We start from the raw sequence: 20,794 nt of genomic DNA on the forward strand, positions 1-20,794 counted from the left end.
CGTCTGCCCCACCTGTGACAGCGACTGTAGGTCCCGCATTGGGCTCATCAGTCACCTGAGAACTCATTTTTAGTGTGGATGCAAGTCATCCTTGGTTCTGAGGGACTGCCTAAGGAGAAGAAGCATGATAGAGCAATCAAGGATAACAACTAATAGCACCGTCCAATGGAAGAACCAAGAATAGCAGAAGTTAATGTTACAGCATTACCCATGGGGGTGTTATGTTCACCAATTCAAAGATTTTATATAAATATACAATATTTTCGAGTTGATTGAATTAAAAGGCTAAAGTTGGGCTTTTTGGACAGTAGTAGGGTTAAGATTATCACCATACCAGTGGAAGTGCTGTTTGACACTAGGGCCTAGGATTTCTGTATTCCCTCCACCTTTTTGATTGAGGCGCAGCTCTGTATGCAAACCTCGCCCCAGCCCAACCCTATTTTGGCTCTGGAATTACTTGCATATGGTATGCAGGCTTCCCTACTTCTGCCAGGCTTGCACAGAAGAAGAAATGGGTGGATAGCAAGCTGCCTGTTTGAGAACAAAAATTCCCTTTTAAAAAGAATCTCTACTTTTATTAATGGGGTATTGTGCATGGCAGCGCTCAAACAGGTTTGGTCTGACCTCCGCTTGAGAGGTGCTATTGCCAGTTAAAACAAATAGATTTGCAAGATAATGGCAATTATATAATAACTTACAGATTTGATCTTTTTTTACACTACCAAGAAATACTTGGTTCCAACAGCTGAGATAGTTATGCTTGTATCAGTTCAAATAGCAATTGTATTTTTCAACCCCAGAAAAGTGGGAGTGGGGGACATGTTAAAAGAGAAGGCTTGCATATCTGTACTTGTCACATTTTGGTTTTCCTTCTAGCTTAACTTTTATTTTTTAAATGTGTGGTTAGTGGGATGAGAGAGTAGTTGTCTGCTATGGGTATTGATAGACTTGGGTACGAAAATTGTGTTGAAACTTATTTAAACAACTTAATATTGCAGAAAACTGCATTGAAAAGAGGATATGTGGAAATTTAAATGTATGCAAAGCCTAAGTGAAACTGCACCATTTACTGATTACTAGCTGAAAGCTTCTGACAAGCATATCGTCTTTGCCTAGTAACATCTGAATTATTAAAGCTGCCTTTGTTCATTAAGTTGAGCCACCAATAAGGTGACTATACATAAATTAGGGAAGGGAACAGGAAGAAAATGTGGTTGTGCATTGCAGTGCTGGTAATCATTTGCATACAAAAGATCTCTTGCTGCCATTCAATGATGGCAGACCATTTGACTTGATTAAAACAGGAAAATTGAAAGCCCGGTATTTGATGCAAGTCAGGGAATGTGTCTGTGTACAGTATAAGACGATTTCTTGCAACTGTTTTTCAACAATAATCTATTTTGTTCAATATTCCAGTTGTACTACCCATCATATTTTTATGTTGTAAAACCTCCCTTACAAAATACTTATGCAGTATAATATTGTCACTGGTTCTCCTTCTCCTTCCAGTAAGGAAAGGTGGTTGTGTAGTGCTGACTCCTTTTTATGACTTATGGTCCATTCTGCTCTGTGTAATTCAGGTCTACCTTTTGTATTATCCTCTGCCACCCAGGCAATCTGGCCAATAAGAGTATATTTATTTGAGGTAGAAACCAGTTGAATCTATGATTTGACCTTCTAGCTCCTTGAATTTGAATTGGGCTATTGAACTAATATCATGCTGTCGTGATATTCCAGGATGATTTATTTCCTTCTCCCTGCACGCCCGCTCTTTTTTTCCCCCCCCCCCCCCCCCCCCCCACCCCCGGCAAAGTTTTTTGCTTTATAGATGTGCTACAAATAAGGACTTATGCAGCCTAAGCATAGTGTTCTTAGCTTTATATTGCATATTGCTCCAGAAAAACATTCTATAACCCTACTTGCCACCTCAATGGCCTCTTCACACAGCTTGTGGACCCTAAGGGGGAAAAATTGGGTGAGTGGCGCCACCTGTTAGCGCCTAAAGAGGCAGTCAGTGGCTGTAGCACCACTGGCTGCGCCTCCCGCGATATTCAGCAGGGGCGCTAATGGTGGCGTTAGCCTTTTGCGCTGCGCCGCCACCGATGACGTCATCGGTGTGTGCAGCGCCCCGATCGCGATATTTGGTAGCGAACGCCGCTGTAGCGCCGTTCGCTACCCGCGCCCGGTTCACGGGGCCTTGCTGCAGCGGCGCAAGTTAAGGTGGAGGTGCGAGGCAGCCGCCTGCCAGCACCTCCGTTCCCGGCCTCCTAGTCTTTCCCACCCCCCTGCGGCATTGCCGGCTGTTTCCCGAGAGCCCGGCTCTTTTGCCGGCACGCACGATCGGGACTCGCGCTGTTGCAGGCCCCTCCCCCTTAAAAGTGGGAGGTAGGCCTGCAGTACCGCAGCGTGCCGTGCCACAGCGTGTGGCGCTGTGGCACGTAGCACTGCGAAATTCACTTTCAGCGCTCTAAGAGGGACGCGGAGTGCCTCGAGCCGCACCCCGTCTCCCTCTAGGGGCACTTCAACTGAATTTGCGGCGATCGTGGCGCAAATTCCAGCACCCAGTCGAATTTTGCGCCGCTTGGGCGCCTCAGGCCAATTTCTAGGCCTTAATGTTTTATCAACTATGACCGTGGCTCTCTTGCTTGATATACATGGCAGCGCTTGGCATATTTGTGTCCAGTTTTGGCCCCCTACACAACGGGATATCCAAACCTCTGGCGAAGGTACAAACGAGAATGACCGAAATGTTATCTTGTGGCTTTTAGTTATCGGTACAGTCTCCCGGAATTGGTTTTTTCCCACGAAATACAGGTTAAGTGGTTATCCTGGCATGGTATAAGTGTCTGAAGTTTCCCACACCCAAATGTGTAACACTGCACTTGTCCAACATTGATACACATCTCCCATATGTGGGTTCAATCCTCTAATTTATCTAAATCTCACTGCAAACTGTTGATTTGGCCTAAATTCTCAACCCCTGTGCAAATGTTTGTCATCTGTAAACTTGTGACTGGTTCCATTTGTGACATTGGTGATTGCTACAGTACTGCAGCATTCTTGTATTTTCATCAAAATCTTTATAATTTTTTTTAATTAAAAGGGGACATGTACTTGAACTAGTGTCAGAGGAGGGACAAGATTGGTTGTTGAGAACTGGTACAGTAGTAATTTGATGGAAAGCAGAAATATGTCTTAATTTTCCTCACTTACTGGTTATTTATTCAACTATTTAATTGCACACTCAAATTACACCTGTGGTGACAGAATCTTGACTTTTTTGTGTTCATTACTATTATAGTCTAATGTGTCGAGGTTGCAGGGTTTCACAGTATTACTAAATATAATTCAACTCCCAATTATTTTTTTTACTTTGAAGTGTAGGCTGACTGTTTCCTCTCTACGCTATTGGGAGAGAAAAACTATTGCTTATTGTGCAACGGGTGATAAAGTTGAAAGAGCTAGTCCCTCTATTTAAAAAAAAAAATGTATATTTGTTTTCTATTTTTTAAAACTATGGATTACATTAGCGGTACTGGCTTTGAGTAAGTAACTAACAAGGGCAGTAAATTATCAACGGCAATAACTGTTAATCCAGGAGTGCCTTGAGTGTTTTAGTTCAGCGCGCTCCCACTATCTGGCTTAATAACAGCTCCAGGCTCGTTTCCCCGGTAATCAATACTTATGTAGGGCACAAATAATAAGGGATGTTAAACTTGAGTTTGTAATACAGATGTCCCTGCTAGAAGATGAAACGGTTCTCTGCTTCTGGTGTCTGGGGAGTTTATGCCATAGACTTGTACCCATAAGTAACTTCTGTTGAGACTGCCCAAGCTCATTTCATTTAAGCCCCAAGGCACTGCTCATGAGAATTTGACAGTGACATGATGGAGCAGACACTGTTACAATCAGTTGTCAAAGGAGTGAAGTACCTGACATTACAGCAAAAAAGTCACGATTAATCTTTTTTTCAGTGACACAGCTAGATCCTTTTTTTTTAAAAAAAAGCTCTGAGCCTTAATTATTTTAGCTAATTTTCAAGAGGTTTTTTAACCAGAGGCCAATTTTGACCCTATGTATGGGAGGAGAAATTAAGTAAACTATTGTTTAAAATTCCTTTTTAAATGCTTGTAGAAAAGTTAAAAAATAGATTAGCTTTGCTTCTAAACAAAATGGAGTTTGTTTAAAACTGATTTAAAAAGAAATACTATTAAAAGAAGTCACTACTGACATCCGAACAGTTTTATTAGGCTTTGTTTCAGCATTTTGAAGCATTTGCTGAAATCTCAAGCTGTCTGGTGCCGAGGGCCTGGAGTTCCCTGGAACTGCCAGTGTTTTAATGGTTCAGATAGAAGAAACCTTCATCCATCAATCTGGATTAGATTCAACCATCCGTTCTAAAGGGTAAAGGACAGAGTTATGTCATTTACTACACCGCTTTCTTTAGTTATTTGTTGTGTGAGTAATGAGCTAGTTGGTGTGTCTACTAGAATTTAAACTGAATATAGAAGCAGGTAAAAGTAAGCATTTAGCAGTTTGACCAGAGTGCTATAGAATGGATTTGGTTATAGAAACTGATTTGTGTGGCTAATACAGTTTATATTTATGTACATAGTGGGTTTTTTTGGCTTGTATTTACTTTTTTTTTAAATGACTCACTAGTGGCTTGTAATTATGATGCTATATATACACTTGTGCTGAATGCTACCTGGTATTGTACTGGGTAATTGAGAATCGGGCGATCCATTGAATTGTGAGACTGCACCGTGTTGGAGATTGATCCTCATGGAGCTGATGCAATACATACATTTAATAAAATAGAAACCAAGACTGCTGGAATAAAACAGTCGGCTGATCATCTGAAAAGAAAACCGACAGCTTACTGAAGCGGTTTGCCAAAGCGGGAGAGTCACTTTATTTGGCCAGCCCAGTCAGTGGCAGGGGGAAAGGATTGTGCACTGTTTGGAATTTATGGGGTGGGGGAGGCTTGTTATACTTGAGTATATCCTTCATGCTGTGCCTTGAAGAGTAGACAGTAAACCTGATATTTCTGAAACTTCTTTATGGAAAAAAAGAAATTGATGAATAATATACATGTGGTATCTTGTAAGCTTTATATTCTTGCCTAGTTTTGTTTTAAAGGGATCCATCTCAGAGAGCCCTGCCACTGATTAAGTGAGTACTGCTGCTACAGATTTTGAAGCTGCCACAGTTTCTCCCCATGAATTCTGAAAGGAAATAAGATTATTCTTTGTCTGGATGGATAGTGGCATTGATGTGAACCATCCTGTTGCAATGCTGCTGGAAAGAAACATCAGCTGTAGTGTCTTGGTAAAAGTGTACAGAATAAGTGAAGAGGTTTTTTTTAATGGCTCTATAATATGACATTTACCCTGAATGTTGAGCTCCGATGGATGCGAGGACATTCATTTGTAGCTGTTGGTTGGAAGGTTGTAAATTGTGTCCTTTTAAATAGGATGTCGGTGTATTTTTTTCGTGGGGTGGAGTTACGTACATTGGCTCAGGATTTGCAGTCAGCAACGAAGCAAAGGCGTCAGCCGCTGGCCCTGAAGAAAGCTGGCGAGAAGTTTGCCTTTTTTGACACGTAATTGATTTCAGCGTAGTGTAGTGGGAATTCCCTAGTTCTATCTGCTGTGACGTCAACAAGTTGTCTAAGCAGCCAATCATATTGCAGAATTCTCACAGACAGGGAACCAGGAAATGAGAAGCTGCTTTTATCTGGACTTAAAAATGTTCCAGAGCACAAAACAAAGATTGGGGATAAGGTAGAACCTAAAATATCATGAATAAATTTTTTTTAAATGTAGTTTCTTGAAAATTGTAATTTTTATCAATGGAGAAATTTGACACTCCAAAAATTAGTTTTTTCAGGGCCATAACGTTTGTTTAGCAGTCAGTACGCTGTTAAAACCTCAGTTACACCTAATCCAACAAGGCTTAACATTTAATGGGATATTTAACAGCGATATTACTGCGGAAAAGCCCAAGTTTTCATCAGTTTCACTGATTTCTCTGATTACACAGAATGTCAGATATTGGGGGTGGGGGGTCCACAGCGCAGCCAGTGTTGGAGCAGTGAATGACCGCAACTTCAGGACTTCTGCGTTTAGATGCACATGCGCTAAATCCTGAAGTTGTGGTCAGTTTCAAAGGGGTAATAATGGCGATCGCTGTTATTACCCACTGCAAATTCCAGCCCATTGTATCTTGTTAAGGCTGAAGGCATTCGCTAATGCATGTAGAGAAAACTGAATTTCCCATTTAAAGATCCTTGCACTTAGTGTTCATTTTCAATGTGAGGAACTTGTACAATATTCAATTACAAACTCTGCAGGGAGGTTATGAAGTGTAGAAAGAGGAGAATGCCTTGAGAATTCGTTTTAGCTGAACATTAAAGTCATTTTATTGGAAAACTACTCCTTTCTGAAAATAATTAGATTAAAATTTGATTTAAACCAATTACATATTACAATATTTTCCACTTCATATTGATGCAGCTGTTCTTTTCCACCTATTTTGTTTCCCTAAAATTACTTTTTTGTGAACAATGCGCAGAGGGAAATGAAAAGCCACGCTAGCAGTTGAACAAATCAAAAAGTCCCAGATTCAATTTCTTGCATGTGGCTGAGGTCAGCTAATTCAACAGGGTAACATTTGGAGTGCTATGTGGTCTTGACACTCCTGCATTAGGAAGGGAAAGATCAGCTAGCGATCCACTCCCGGTTGCAACCAGTACAGAAAACGGCAGATGTGTGGACATCAATTGAGCATTGGATCGAGCCCACCCTGTGATTTTATTTTTTGTTGCGTAACATCCAGACTCTCATGTATGAAGAATGGAATGGCCACTTGGATAAGGTAACAAAAAAAGAACTGTCAGTGCTTGTGGAAGTATACACTAGCAAGTACAGGGAGGTGGGAAGGGTGCCGGGGAGCCTGATACATAAGAACATAAGACGCAGGAGTAGGTCATTTGGCCCCTCGAGCCTGCTCCGCCATTCAGTAAGATCATGGCTGATCTGATCTTGGCCTCAACTCCACTTCCCTGCCTGCTCTCCATAACCCTTGACTCCCTTACCATTCAAAGATCTGTCTAGCTCCACCTTTAGATATATTCAATGACCCAGCCTCCACAGCTGTCTGGGGAAGAGAATTCCAAAGATTCACTACCTTCCGAGAAGAAATTCCTCCTCATTTCCGTTTTAAATGGGTGCCCCCTTATTCTGAAATTATGCCCCCTAGTTCTAGATTCCCCCAGGAGGGGAAACATCCTCTCTGCATCTACCCTGTGAAGCCCCTTCCGAATCTTATGTTTCAATAAGATCCCCTCCCATTCTTCTAAACTCCAATGAGTATAGGCCCAACCTGCTCAACCTTTCTTTATAAGACAACCTCCTCATCCCAGGAATCAACCTCGTGAACCTTCTCTGAACTGCCTCCAATGCAAGTATATCCTTCCTTAAATAAGGAGATCAAAACTGTGCGCAGTACTCCAGGTGTGGTCTCACCGACACCCTGTACAGTTGTAACAGGACTTCCCTAATTTTATACTCCATTCCCTCTGCAATAAAGGCCAACATTCCATTTGCCTTCCTAATTACTTCCTGTACATGAACGGTGGGCCTCATTTAAATAATTCTGTGCAGACTCCCACCCGACAGCTGACCAGATTGACTGCCTAGCCAGTGAGCGGGAGTGGAAATTTAGCAGGAGACCACAGCCGGAGATACAGATCTTGTTTGTTGTTCACAAGCCCAGCTCTTCAAACTGGCATGCGGTTGTAACCCTCTTCTCTTCCTTGATCTGTATCATTATCTCAGCATCACTCAAGCAGTGCAAGGAAACATATCTTGTAGATCAGTCAACCTCTGCAACAATAAATCTGTTCCAACTCAGTAAAACTTTGACATGTTATAGGGCATTTAAATGTATATATGTGATCAACAACTAGTTGACTAATAACTAACATAGAAGATAGGAGCAGGAGTAGGCCATTGGGCCCCTCGAGCCTCCTCCGCCATTCATTTAGATCATGGCTGATCATCCAAATTCAGTACCCTGTCCCTGCCTTCTCCCCATATCCCTTGATCCCTTTAGCCTTAAGAAATATATCCAACTCCTTCTTGAATATACTTAATGAACTGGCCTCCACTGCCCTCTGTGGCAGAGAATTCCACAGGTTCACCACTCTCTGGGTGAAGAAATTCCTCCTCATCTCAGTCCTAAATGGCTTACCCCTTATCCTTAGACGATGACCCCTGGTTCTGGACTCCCCGGCCATCGGAAACATCCTTCCTGCATCTAGTCTGTCCAGGCCTGACAGAATTTTATAGGTTTCGATGAGATCCCCTCTCAATCTTCTAAACTCCAGTGAGTATAAGCCCAGTCGAAACAATCTCTCCTCATACGTCATTCCTGCCATCCCAGGTATCAGCCTGATGAATCTTCGCTGCACTCCTTCCATGGCAAGAACGTCCTTCCTCAGATAAGGCGACCAAAACTGCACACAATACTCAAGGTGCAGTCTCACCAAGTCCCTGTACAATTGCAGCAAGGCATCCTTGTTCCTGTACTCGAACCCTCTTGCTACGAAGGCCAACATACCATTTGCCTTCTTAACCGCCTGCTGCACCTGCATGCTTACCTTCAGCGACTGGTGCACAAGAACACCCAGGTCTCTTTGCACTTCCCCTTCTCCCAATCTATTGCCATTCAAATAATCTGCCTTCCTGTTTTTGCCACCAAAGTGGATAACCTCACATTTATCCACATTATAGTGCATTTGCCATGTTCCTGCCCAATCCCCCAACCTGTCCAAATCGTACTGGAGTTTCACGACATCCTCCTCACAGCATACCCTCCCACCCAGCTTTGTGTCGCCTGCAAATTTGGAGATATTACATCCAATTCCCTTGTCCAGATCATTAATATATATGGTGAACAGCTGGGGTCCTAGGACCGATCCTTGCGGTACCCCACGAGTCACTGCCTGCCACTCGGAAAACGACCCGTTTATTCCAACTCTTTGCTTTCTGTCCGCCAACCAGTTCTCTATCCAAGTCAATACCTTGCCCCCAATCCCATGTGCCTTAATTTTGCACGCAAATCTCTTATGCGGGACCTTATCGAAAGCCTTCTGAAAGTCCAAATACACCACATCCACTGGTTCTCCATTATCTATTTTACCAGTTACATCCTCAAAAAAATTCCAGTAGATTAGTCAAGCACGATTTACCTTTTGTAAATCCATGTTGACTTTGTTCGATCTTGTCACTGCTTTCCAAGTGCTCTGCTATTACATCTTTTATAATGGACTCTAGCATTTTCCCCACTACCGATGTCTGGCTTACCGGTCTATAATTCCCTGCTTTTTCTCGACCACCTTTTTTGAATAGTGGGGTAACATTAGCTACCCTCCAATCCATGGGTACTGTTCGAGTCTCTTGAGTTCTGGAAGATGACCAGCAATGCATCTACTATTTCTAGGACCACTTCCTTAAGTACCCTAGAATGTAGATTATCAGGCCCTAGGGATTTATCGGCCTTCAGTCCCATCAATTTTCCTAACACCATTTCCCTACAAATACTGATTTCTTTCAGTTCCACCCTTTCATCAGACCCTATGTTCCCTGGCATCTTTGGGAGGCTATTTGTGTCCTCCTTTGTGAAGACACAACCAAAATATGTATTTAGTTGTTCTGCCATTTCTTTGTTCCCCATTATAAATTCCCCTGATTCTGACTGCAAGGGACCTACGCTTGACTTCACCAATCTTTTTCTCTTCACATATCTATAAAAGCTTTTATAGTCAGTTTTTATGTTCCATGCAAGCTTACTCTCATATTCTATTTTCCCCTTCTTAATTAATCCCTGATGCGCTATCAATTACTCATAAAAGACTGAGAGTTAAGAGAGTAACTAAAGGCTTTTATTAACAAAAGAATGAAGGTCTGCCTCGAGTGGTCGACCGGTCCAGAAATACAAAGGGGCTGGGGAGCAGTCACCTTTATACTAGGACTTGTGGGAGGAGTCAGCCGAGGCATGTCCAGGCATGTACACAGTGGAATACAAACAGTGGTTTACCACATTCACCCCTTGTTTAAAATTGAGTCCGGCGGGGTGAAGTGTATTAAAAGTTAGTGTATTGGAGTCTCTCCGGAGGTCTTGTCTGCCGCTGTGATCGGCGTGGCGACGGCAGGGGTAGTGGAGCTTCCGGCGTCGAGTCCCGTGTAGGCTGTGGCACAGGCGTGTCGTCCTCGTAGATGTCGAGCGGGTCGCTGGGCCCAGGCCTGCCGTCTGCTGGGGCTGGATATCGGATCGTGGGGGGGGTGGTAGTGAGTAGTGGGTTACTGCGGCCCCCGAGGGTGCAAGGTCTCTTATGGAGACTGTGTCCTCCCGCCCGTCCGGGTATGCAATGTAAGCATACTGGGGGTTGGCGTGGAGGAGGTCGACCCTCTCGACCAGGGGGTCCGTTTTATGGGTCCTCACGTGCCTTCTCAGTAGGACCAGCCCTGGGGACGTCAGCCATGGCGGTAGCGATGTCCCCGATGTGGACTTCCTTGGGAAGACAAACATTTTCTCATGAGGGGTGGCGTTAGTGGCAGTGCAGAGCAGTGACCAAATAGAGTGGAGCGCATCGGGGAGCACATCCTGCCAGCGGGAGGTTGGAAGGCCCCTAGACTTTAAGGCTAGCAGGGCGGCCTTCCAAACTGTCGCATTTTCTCTTTCCACCTGTCCATTCCCCCGCGGGTTGTAACTGGTGGTCCTGCTTGTGGCAATACCCCTAGTTAGCAGATACTGACGGAGTTCGTCGCTCATAAACGATGAGCCCCGGTCACTATGGATATAGCTGGGGAAACCGAACAAGGTGAAGAGGTCGTTCAGACATTTAATGACCGTGGCACTGGTCATGTCCGGGCAGGGGATGGCGAACGGGAAACGGGAGTACTCATCAATAATATTGAGGAAGTACACATTGCGGTCGGAGGAGGGGAGAGGCCCTTTAAAATCAACGCTCAGGCGCTCGAAGGGGCGAGTGGCTTTTATCAGGTGGGCCCTGTCTGGTCTATAAAAGTGCGGTTTGCACTCAGCGCAGACTTGGCAGTTCCTGGTCATGGTCCTGACCTCCTCAATAGAGTAAGGCAGGTTGCGGGCCTTGATGAAGTGGAAGAACCTGGTGACCCCCGGGTGGCAGAGGTCATTGTGGAGGGCCCGCAGTCTATCGATCTGCGCGCTGGCGCAGGTGCCACGCGATAGCGCATCCGGGGGTTCATTGAGCTTCCCGGGCCGGTACAAGATCTCTTAATTGTAGGTGGAAAGTTCGATTCTCCACCTCAAGATCTTGTCATTTTTGATTTTGCCCCTCTGCTTGTTGTTAAACATGAAAGCAACTGAACGTTGGTCAGTGAGCAGGGTAAATCGTTTTCCGGCCAGGTAGTGCCTCCAATGACGCACAGCCTCCACAATCGCCTGGGCCTCCTTCTCAACAGCGGAGTGTCTGGTCTCCGGGCCTTGGAGGGTTCGTGAAAAGAAGGCCACGGGTCTCCCCGCCTGATTGAGGGTAGCGGCCAGGGCAAAGTCGGACGCGTCGCTTTCCACCTGGAAGGGGATGGATTCGTCCACTGCGTGCATGGTGGCTTTGGCAATGTCTTCCTTGATACGGTGGAAGGCTAAGCGGGCCTCTGCCGTCACGGGAAAAGAGGTGGACTTTATCAGCGGATGGGCCTTGTCCGCATAGTAGGGGACCCACTGGGCATAATAGGAGAAAAACCCTAGGCACCTCTTCAGGGCCTTGAGGCAGTGGGAGTTCCATAAGGGGACGCATCCGGTCGGGGTCGGGGCCGATGACTCCGTGTTCCACAACACAGCCAAGGATGGCGAGGCGGTTTGTGCGGAATATGCACTTCTCCTCGTTATATGTCAGGTTCAGGAGTTGGGCGGTGCGGAGGAATTTTTCGAGGTTTGCGTCATGGTCCTGCAAGTCACGGCCGCAGATGGTCACATTGTCCAGATATGGGAAAGTGGCCTGCAACGCATTTTGATCTACCATCCGGTCCATCTCCCTTTGGAAGACGGAGACCCCGTTGGTGACGCCAAAGGGAACCCTAAGGAAGTGGTAGAGGCGGCCGTTTGCCTCAAAGGCAGTATACTGGCGGTCCTCAGGGCGGATAGGGAGCTGGTGGTACGCTGATTTCAGGTCAATGGTCGAGAAGACGCGGTACTGCGCGATCTGGTTGACCATATCAGCTATGCGGGGGAGTGGGTAGGCGTCCAGCAGGGTGTAGCGATTTTATTGTCTGGCTGTAGTCGATGACCAGGCGCTGCTTCTCGCCGGTCTTAACGACCACAACCTGGGCTCGCCAGGGGCTGGTGCTGCCCTCAATAATCCCTTCCTTCAGGAGCCGCTCCACTTCGGTTTTAATGAAAACCCTGTCCCCGGCACTGTGTCGCCTGCTCTTTGTGGCGATGGGCTTACAGTCGGGGGTGAGGTTAGCAAACAGTGGGGGGGTGGTGGCTGAGTGTGGAGAGGTTGCACCTGGTGCGCGGCGGGCAATTTGGGAGCTGCTGGCTGCGGACTGTGAGTGGGGGTAGGGGTCCACCGTACGCCATCGTAACACTTTTAAGGTGGCACTGAAAATCTAACCCCAGCAGGACGGCAGCGCAGAGGTCGGGCAGGACCAGAAGTTTAAAATGATCGTACACGGTCCCGTCTACTACGAGTTTCACTACGCAGTAGCCGCCGATGTCCGCCGACTGGGACTCGGAGGCCATAGAAATCCGCTGGTGCGCAGGCAGGACTGGGAGAGAGCAACGCCGCACCGTGTCGGGGTGGATGAAGCTCTCCGTGCTCCCAGAGTCAAAAAGGCAGATTGTATCGTGGCCATTTACCTTAATGTCCATTGTGGAGCTGGCCAGCTGGTGCGGTCTCGCTTGGTCCAGTGTAACGGATGCCAGCGTAGGGGTCGGTGTGCCGCTGCGGGTATCAGATGAGGCGGTGTTGGGGGCCTGCTGCGTTCCGGCTGTTGTCCAAGATGGCGGCGTCCATGATCCCCATGTGGCTGGAGGCGTCCAAAATGGCTGCTGTACCGGTGGTTCGCACATGGCCGGGGAGGCCCAAGATGGCGGCCCGCATGGCCCACACGCGGCGCTGCTGGGGTTCGGGGTGGCTTTGGCCCTGCAGACGTTAGCGTAGTGTCCCTTCTTCCCGCAGCCTGAGCAGATCGCGTTTTTCGCCGGGCAGCGCGCTCTGGGGTGTTTTGCCTGGCCACAGAAGTAGCATTTCTGGCCTTGGGGCACTGCTGTCTGGCCTTGGGACACTGCTGCGGTAGTTGGGCCGTGGCTGGGGTGGCACGGCGCTATGAGGCGGTCCTACCGTGTCCCAGGCTGTCATTCCCCGCGGCGCCCACGGTGCAGAGGAGTAGGCATCCATGCCCCGGTAGGCTGCGTCCAATGATAGTGCGAGTTCAGAGGCCTTGTTGAGGTCGAGGTCACTCTGCTCCAACAGTCGCTGTCGGGTGTAATTGGATCTGTGGCCCGCTACAAAAGCGTCCCGGATAAGTTCCTCTGTGTACACGGCGGCCTTTACATCCTTACAACCACAGGCCCGGCCAAGCACAGACAGTGCCTGAAGGTATTCCACGGTCGATTCCCCAGGTTGTTGTTTACGACTCCCCAGAAGGTGCCTGGCGTACACTTCGTTCACTGGGCACGTGTACTGGTCCTTGAGAAGCTTGATAGCGTCCGCGTACGAGGTCGCGTCTTGGATGACCGAGTACACTCGGTGGTTCACTTTGGAGGTCAGGACATCCAGTTTGTCCTCGTCCGATTTGATTGCTGCGGAGGCGGTCAGGAATTTTTCGAAACACTTAAGCCAGTGAGTAAACTTGGTGGATGAGTCCGCCTCCCGATGATCTAAGTCCAGGCATGCTGGTGTGAGGATCTTCTCCATTATAAAAATTTTGTTAATAAAATTGATGCGCTATCAATTACTCATAAAAGACTGAGAGTTAAGAGAGTAACTAAAGGCTTTTATTAACAAAAGAATGAAGGTCTGCCTCGAGTGGTCGACCGGTCCAGAAATACAAAGGGGCTGGGGAGCAGTCACCTTTATACTAGGACTTGTGGGAGGAGTCAGCCGAGGCATGTCCAGGCATGTACACAGTGGAATACAAACAGTGGTTTACCACAATCCCTTTGTCCTCCTTTGTTGAATCCTAAACTGCTCCCAATCCTCAGGATTATTGCTTTTTCTGGCCAATTTATATGTCCTCTCCTTGGATCTTATGCTATCCCTAATTTCCCTTGTTAGCCATGGTTGAGTCACCTTTTTTGATTTATTTTTATGCCAAACTGGGATGAACAAATTCTGTAGTTCATCCATTCGGTCTTTGAATGTTTGCCATTGCCTATCCACCGTCAACCATTTGAGTGACATTCCCCAATCAATCCTACCCAACTCGCGCCTCAGACCATCGTAGTTTCCTTTATTTAAATTTAGGACCCTAGTCTCTGAGTCAGCTACTTCATTCTCCATCTTAATGAAGAATTCGATCATATTATGATCGCTCCGACCCAAGGGGCCTCGTACAACAAGATTGCTAATTAATCCTTTCTCGTTACATAATACCCAGTCTAAGATGGCCTGATCTCTGGTTGGTTCCTCGACATATTGGTCCAGGAAACCATCCCGTAAACACTCCAGGAATTTCTCCTCCACAGTATTGTTACTAATTTGGTTAGCCCAATCTATATGTAGATTAAAGTCACCCATGATGACTGCTGTGCCCTTATTGCACGCTTCTTTAATTTCCCTTTTAATGCCATCCCCAACCTCTGCATTACTGTTTGGAGGTCTATATACCACTCCCACTAACATTTTCTGCCCCTTAGTATTTCTCAATTCTACCCATACAGATTCCGTCTCATCAGAGCTAATATCCTTCCTTACAATTGTGTTAATCCCTTCTTTAACCAGTAATGCTACCTTGCCTATCGTTCCTGAATATCGAATACCCCTGGATGTTGAGTTCCCAGCCTTGGCCATCCTTGAGCAACGTTTCCGTAATCCCAACCAAATTATATTCGTTTACCTCTATTTGCGCAACCAATTCATCCACCTTATTACAAATGCTCCTCGCATTAAGACACAAAGCCTTCAGGCTTGTCTTTTTAACGCTCTTAGACTTATTAGAATTATTATTTACTGTGGCCACGTTTGGTTTAAACCGTTGATTTCTCTGACTGCCACTTTTGGTTTTTCTCCTTCCTATCTTTTGCTTTTATCCTTGTTTCCCTTTCCTCTGTCTCCCTGCTCAGGTTCCCAACCCCCTGCCATTTTAGTTTAAACCCTCCCCCAGAGAACTAGTTTGAATTAACCACCGTACAAGTTTAGTGTATAATTCAATAGATGCCCATGAAGAGTTTTTCAATATAAAATTTTCGCAACTTTAGTTGTTTACCATGCCTTGGATGAACTGGTATGTCTGGCTTTAGCACCCTATACTATTTGAACAGGAAAGATTTGTGCATCCTCCCAACCCCATGAGAGCAAACTGGCCCTGGGCCACAATTAAAACACACACGGATAATTTCCACTTCAGTACTGCACTGTTGCTGCCTTTTTTTTGGATGAGTTGTTAAACCATCTGCCCCCTCGGGCGCTATTTGCAGAAGAGCAGGGGACTTCTCCCATTGCGCTGACCAATATTTATACCTCAGCCAACATCATTAAAACAGATATCTGGTCCTGCATCTCCTTGCCGTTTGTGGGACCTAACTGTGCACAAATAGGCTGCTGCGTTTCCTACATTACAACAGTAACTACACTTCAGAAATACTTCATTGGCCGTAAAGCACCTTTGGCTGTTCTGAGGTTGTAAAAGACACTATAAATGCAACTCTTTTTTCCTTGCCAGCATTTTTTAATATCCTGATGCCTGAGACATCCGCATGTGTCCATTAAACTCCATTTATAATGGGCACAGTACATTTTTGATGAAATGCAAAGTTTCAGTTAGCTATTTAAAGTGCTTTATCGATAACGCATCGTGAAAGTGATCGATTGTTCCATTACAACACAAAATACAAAAAGAAAATGCTGCAGATGCTGGAAATCCAGAAAATGCTGGAGATACTCAGCAGGTCAGGCAGCATCTGTGAAGAAAAAGAGTTAACGTTTCAGGTCGATGACCTTTCGTCTGAACTGGAAAAAAGCAGGAAATGGAACAGATTTTTAAGCAAGTGTAGGAGCTGGGAAAAGGGGGGGTGATGAAAGAACAAAAGGGAAGGTCTGTGATAGGATAGAAGGCAGGCGAGATTAAGAGACATTGAGAGATATTCAAGGCAAAAGGAGATGGTAATGGAACAGGTTAAGAAACAAAGGATGGCTCTAGATGAAGTGTAAATTGCGCTGGCAGAATGAAAGACAGCTGCCATGTGGGAGAGAAGAAAACACAAACAATGAAAAAAAAAGTGTGGGGGGGGGAATATTTTATATGATAGGGGCCGCGGTTATGATCTGAAATTGTTGAACTCTATGTTGAGTCCAAAGGCTGTAAAGTGCCTAATCGAAAGATGAGGTGCTGTTCCTCGAGCTTATGTTGAGCTTCAATGGAACAGTGTAAGAGGCCGAGGACCGAGAGGTCAGAGTGGGAGTGGAGCGGAGAATTAAAGTGACAGGCGACCGGAAGCTCAGGGTCCCCCTTACGGACTGAACGGAGGTGTTCTACAAAGCGGTCACCCAATCTGCGTTTGGTCTCCCCAATGTAGAGGAGACCGCATCGTGAGCAGCGAATACAGTATACTAGATTGCAAGGAGTACAAGTAAATCGCTGTTTCACCTGGAAGGGGTGTTTGGGGCCCTGGACAGTGGGAAGGGGGGAGGTAGATGGGCATGTGTTGCATCTCCTGCGCTTGCACGGGAAGGTGTTCCATTGTTCCATTTGTAGTTTGATTTAATGCACACCTTGTCTTAATGACCCTTATTGTTATTGCCTACAGTAACTTTTTTCAGGAAACGGGAATTGTTGAAGACTGCATAGCACATATCATTTGTTTTAGCAAGATTTTCTTCAATTTATTACATTACTGATGGGAATAGTGTGTTGGTGGGTAGGTGCGTTAGTGTCTCCAAAAATTTTAAATATGTATTGTCACTGCCTATTATTTATGGCCTTAGTGCAAATCTATAATATTAAAAGACAATTCCAGTAACCACCCCCATAATTTAAAGTTTTATGAAGCCAATATGTGTTTCTGTGTGGCTGCATGATGTATCAAATAACTTGGAATCTATGACTGTATTTTCTGCTGTAATCAAATTACTGTGTGAATTCAAATCCTGATGAATTAGCAGGCATGCTAGATTATAGGTCTGACAAATTGACTATACAACTCATTTATGAAATAATTACTCTTTGCAGTTGGTACGTATAATTTATATGCGCTAGTGTTTCATGCCATTAATGTTGTGGTATACTGGTAATTAGAGTTCATCAGATAAGATTTGATTGTACTAAAGGCATCTAAACTTTTTTCTGACTTGCATCATGAAAATATTCTTTCTGGTTTTCTTTCTCTTCCCCTTTCCCCACCAACCAAATCAAAGGCCTCTGAAATGCCAATTAATGCCACTAGACCCACCGATAATTGCAGTTCTTTAAAACTATTAACCATGTCATCTTTTGATGCCCGTATCCTATCTCGCAACAAGTCCCATTCACCCTTCAGCCATCACCCAGTTTAGCAACGCCTCAATTTTAAAATTCTCATCCTCATTTTCAAGTCCCTCCATGGCCTTGCCCCTCTCTGGCTCTGTCTGTAATCTCCTCCAGCCCTACACCCTAGAGATATCTGCTCTCCTCCAATTCTGGCCTCTTGAGCATCCCTGATTTTAATTGCTGCACCATTGGCTGCGTGCCTTCAGCTGCCTGGGCCCTAAGCTCTGGAAATTCCCTCCCGAAAACTCTCCATCTCTCTCTAGCCAATGCGCAGGCTGAGATCAACTAACTTAATGTGGCAAGGATTTTTTGAGAAGAAACTTTATCCCGATATTAACTGGTACATTCACAGTAGTGAGCAGTTAAATAAGGACATGTTGACTTGTAACTGGACTTTTCTTTTTGGTTTTATTCCATTATTGGGAAGAGGGGAAGGTAAAGATTGAGGACTTTTCTCATGCTGACATTTCAATCTCAAAATTTCTGAATCGTTATTGAATGTGATTTTTTTTTTTTATTCCAGTGTTCACCTGTAGAACATCAGGATACTAAACCAAGTTCGGACATCCTTTTCTGCAATAGAAGATGAATATTGCTTTGGGGGTCATCAGTGTAGCTTAATGACGATATATGGAGCTGATCTATCAATAAAGTGAAAAGGGTGAGTTCAGGTTTCCTCTAGTCTCTAGCACAAAGTTAAGAGAAAAAGTTGGTAGAATATTGAATTTATAAATATCCCTCTTGTAATTTGAGAATAAGCTCTTGATTGAAGGTGGAATAAGAGACTATGCAATATGAAGATAACTGCATGAGTCTTGAATGGACCAGGTACAGGAGTACAATTCTAAACTTGGCAGACCTTCATAAAGCCATGAGTACTGAGTGCATTTTCATTTATATATTTATATCTCTAATTTCTACAGCGATTGAATACGCCAAAGACCACAGTGGTCACTGAAGGGAAGGAATTTATTGAGGTGTACAGAAAAAGACGGTATTTGGGAGGTCTTTAAAGGCAGGGAGAGAGTTAGTATGGTGAAAGTATTGCATCGTATGTAGTCAAATGATGACTGGTCTCCAATAGTGGAAGAATCGAGCTGCAGCACTGTGGAATTTGTGGATGGAGATATGTGACTTGGAACAGTTGCTCAGATAGGTTGGAGCAAAGCCACAGAAGGATTTGAACATGACGATTAGGATCTTTAAGTTAAGTCATCAGGAGCTAGAAGAACTGGGGTGATGGGTTTGCCACAGAAGACATGTGCTGTGACGTTGTGGGGTAGCTGACATTTGGAAATGGGGAGGGTGGCAAAGAAACTGTTGTAAAAATCAAAAAATAAAATACAGCAGATGTAAGGAATCTGAAAATATAAACACAAAATGCTGGAAGTACTCAGCGACTCAGGCAACATCTGTGGGGAAAATAGCAGTTAATACTTCAGGCCTTTGGCCCATCCTCAAGATTAGTCTTGACAAAGGGCCAGAGGCCTGGAACGTTGACTGCTGTTTACCCCACAGATGGTGCCTGACTTGCTGAGTATTTCCAGCTTTTTCTGTTTTTAAGAGATGAGCATGAGAGATGGATTGTGAAGGAGATTAGAGTGGTTATGGTGGCAGAGAAGTTAGTGAGCCCCTATCAGTCTTGCAGGATATCATTGGTGTTTTTGACCAGGCTGTGGGCGGGGTAGAAACCGGATGGAGCCGGAAATGGTGAGCGAGTTCAGTGGCAACCACTTATTCAAGGACCTTGCAAAGAGATTGGTAATTAGATTAAGTAGAGACATTGAAGGTATGCTTTTTAAGAAAGTGGCTGGTAGTTTTAAAAAGTGAGGAATGCCAGAGTATAGGGAGGTGCCGTCTTTCAGATGACGTATTAAACCGAAGCTCCGTCTGCCCCCTCGGGTGGATGTGTAAAATTCTATGGCACTATTCGAAGAACAGGGGAGTTCACCCCGTTGTCCTGGCCAATATTTATCCCTCAACCAACATCACAGAACCAAATGATCTTCGAAGAGCAGTCCAGTTACACCACTGCTGCTGAAACCATTAGATTCATTCTCCAGCATCGTCCTTGTCAGCCTACTATCTTCTACTGTCTATAAGCTCTCAATTTGTTCAAAAACTCAGCCACACATCAAGCTTTGCATTAAGTCCCACTCACCTTTCATCACTGTCCTCGCTAATCTACATTGCCTCCCTGTCCTTCAATACATTGAATTTAAAATCTTTATCTGCAAAGCATTTTAACAGCCTTTTGCAACCTCCAACAGCCTTGTGTTCTCTCCTGTACACTCCAGTCCTCTGACTCTCTGCTATATGTGCATTCCCCACAAATACTGTTTCACCCTCCCCACCGCCCTTGCTTTTTGTCCACTGCTTGGTGGCAGTGCCTTCAGCTGCCTCAGCCCCATACTCTGGAACTCCCTCCCTAAATCCTACAGCCCTTTTTAAAACACAAACCTTCTCAAAACCCATCTTGTTGGTGTAGTTTTAGTCACCACCTATCTTGGCATGATGTCTGTTACTTTATTCCCTGTTTATCTTTGTTATGTTCTCATTCAGTGTCAGCTGTGGCTTAGTTGGTAGCGCACTCGCCTCGGAGTCAGAAGGTTGTGGGTTCATAGTCCCACTCCAGGGACTTGAGCACATAAAGCTAGGTTGACTCTCCAGTGCAGTGCTGAGGAAGCGCTGCACTGTCGGAGGTGCCGTCTTTCAGATTAGACATTAAACCGAGGCCCCATCTGCCCTCTCAGGTGGACGTAAAAGATCCCATGGCACTATTTTGAAGAAAAGCAGGGGCGTTCTCCCCGGTGTCCTGGCCAATATTTATCCCTTAACCAACAAAAACAGATTATCTGGTCATTATCTTGCTTGCTTTCTTTCTTTCACTCCCCACCCCATTTAATGACACTACGTAAGTGCACGTTGTAATTGTACTTTGATCTTGTGGGGGTTTTTAATGGTACTTTTACCTTCCGAGTTCTTTATTAAAGCGTGCTGCTCCAAAAATTGTAGTATTAGGAAATATTACCTGCTTTCACTTGGGTTTTTACAGT

The 20,794-nt window shown here is 45.2% G+C and overlaps 1 protein-coding gene across 5 annotated transcripts in view; it reads left to right on the top strand.

The window, feature by feature from the left end:
• Window positions 1-20,794, top strand: part of LOC147099959 (D-glucuronyl C5-epimerase-like) — a 138,605-nt gene that overhangs the window by 39,419 nt on the left and 78,392 nt on the right. For 3 of the 5 annotated variants that reach the window (XM_085968489.1, XM_085968490.1, XM_085968491.1), the window contains exon 2: window positions 18,262-18,399. The exons of the other annotated variants lie outside the window; for them this stretch is intronic. The gene's annotated coding sequence lies outside the window, so the exon portion shown is untranslated. The remainder of the gene's footprint in view (window positions 1-18,261; window positions 18,400-20,794) is intronic. 5 annotated transcript variants of the gene reach the window in all.

This window comes from Somniosus microcephalus, chromosome 27, assembly GCF_052327205.1.
Source record: "Somniosus microcephalus isolate GS21.2 chromosome 27, FLI_Smic_1.0, whole genome shotgun sequence".
Taxonomy (NCBI): Eukaryota; Metazoa; Chordata; class Chondrichthyes; order Squaliformes; family Somniosidae; genus Somniosus; species Somniosus microcephalus.